We start from the raw sequence: 2,409 nt of genomic DNA on the forward strand, positions 1-2,409 counted from the left end.
TAGAATCGGGGTTCTGGCTGTGTGACCTCTCCAACTTCTTACAGACTGCATGTTGATGCCAACATTACAAGAGCTGTTGCAGCTGCACCTCATTTCAGCAAGTTGGAATACTGACATACAACACCACTGAACACTCTGACAGTGATTCTTCAAAATGTGCCTGATTTTTTTTTTCTTCTAATTTCTTCTAATTTGCTTCTAGGGCTCGGAGGTGAGAATATTTTTGCAAGTGGGCAGAAATATAACAAATGAAATTCAATACCCAGAAATGTAACCTGTTATATATTTTGAGATAAAGTGGAATACTTAATGAATGGCATCAACCTAGCTGGGACATGAGTTCAAAGAGTGACAGTGAACTCAACAACATCCATGCCCAGTGACAGTGAACAGACTGCTGAACTATACAGTCATAGGAAGTTATTATATAGATCCTGGAGTCATTCAAGAGGACATTAGATGTTGTGGTCTTTACACAGAGGGTGGTGAGTGCCTGGAACTTGCTGCCGGGGGAGGTGGTGGAAGCAGGTACGATAGCGACGTTTAAGAGGCATCTTGACAAATACATGAATAGGATGGGAATAGAGGGATACGGTCCCCGGAAGTGCAGAAGGTTTTAGTTTAGGCAGGCATCAAGATCGGTGCAGGCCTGGAGGGCTGAATGGCCTGTTCCTGTGTTGTACTGTTCTTTGTTCTTTGTGGTGAAGTAAACCTCAGGGGTTAGAATTACTGTGGGGTCCCCCCGATCATCTGTCCTAACTTTAGTTGGAGATTCACATAAACACTGTCCTGGAACATTCCATCCCCTTTTCTCGGGGCTTTGCTGATCTTCTACCAAATTTATGGTAGACAATCAAATCAACCCACTGCGGAAAGGAATTATGTGGGTGCAAATTGAAGGAGGAGCTCAATGAGACAAATGGCCCTCCTAATCTGTACTTATTTTCATCTCCTGACCTCATAGTGTCACAGAGTGCTGACTAACCTTTAGGTAAAGCACAGAGAGGGGGCATCTGGATGACATTCCTTCATACATTCATGAGTATAAATAAACCCATGATTTAATTGTAGCAGCCAAATATAGGATCAAAAGAGAAACCTGTAAATATATTAATTTAGCACATCTCCAATCCAATGCATGCAAGACGGAGAAATTCAATACACACAATCACATTAAAACAGAACAATAATGGCTCCAAATATGAAGCAAGGTTTATTTCACAGGCATTGGGTAGTTGTCAGTGGTTTTGAATTTATTCTTATTTTGCCTTTATCTGCATACCTGCACCTCCATTCCAAACTAGGCAAGGATTTATTCTACATATTGTTTCTGGTGCTCATTCCCCACCTAACTTTCTTTTTATCATTAAAGGTATACAGATTAAGAGGAAGCTAGATATTTACATGAGGAAGAAAGGAATAGAAAGATATACTGATGAAGTATCATGGGAGGAGGCTCATGTGGAGCATAAACACCAGTATAAACCAGTTGGGCCAAATGGCTTGTTTCTGTGCTGCAAATTCTATGCAAGATCGCCCAAGTGCCTATTCTCCAAGTGGTCATCTGTTAGTTTAGACAGTGAGTGTCAGCAAGCTATTCACCCAAGAGTAGGGAATTCTTGCAGTCAAGCCCAATCCTGTCCTTACCCAACGCCCACACAGAAGGGGTCACAAAGAGTGATCAGGAACAGGGACCCTGGCTGATCTCCCCTCCCTAACACCAGGGCTCTGAAGCTAATTGTATAACTGTTAAGGTCCACACACAAATGCACCTTCCAGCAGTGGGTCAGTGTGCAGTAAACATGAGTGTGAACCTTGGCTGACTTCCCCTTCCCTAAGTCAGGAGTACTGAAGCTAATTGTATCACTCATACTACTTTTCTGCAGAGACCAGGGCATTTAACCTTTTTGTGCAGATGCACTAGTCCAAATGGTGTGTTTACATATTGGGCCAGTGGAGAGCTTCTTAAATGAATTCTTAGTGACACAGTACTGTATTGGACAGGAGAGGACCACTGGTATATCTAGCTTGCCCTTTCAAACACCTCTCAGCTTCCTTGCCATGATTTTGGAATGAGTAACCCTGTATCCCCTTTCCTAATCAAGATCATGTAGTCTATTTTTAAAACCCATCATAATTTTTTGTTTATGTCTCTGTATTTTTATGATCATTCATTTGAATTACACATTCAGTCACCAGCTCAGCTTTCGCTTCATTCAATTGATATTTTCACTTAACAGCCAATACGTCAAAAGATATTTCTGCACGTATCAAGACTGGTTGGAAGTAGAATACACAGCCTCTTTTACATCATATAGTGCATTTACAGTGTCATGGCAAAAGAAATGATCATTAATTGATGCAATGCACAAATACAATGCTCGGACCAAAGACAGGACTCTGCAACTT

The sequence above is a fragment of the Heterodontus francisci genome, chromosome 32, assembly GCF_036365525.1.
Source record: "Heterodontus francisci isolate sHetFra1 chromosome 32, sHetFra1.hap1, whole genome shotgun sequence".
Taxonomy (NCBI): Eukaryota; Metazoa; Chordata; class Chondrichthyes; order Heterodontiformes; family Heterodontidae; genus Heterodontus; species Heterodontus francisci.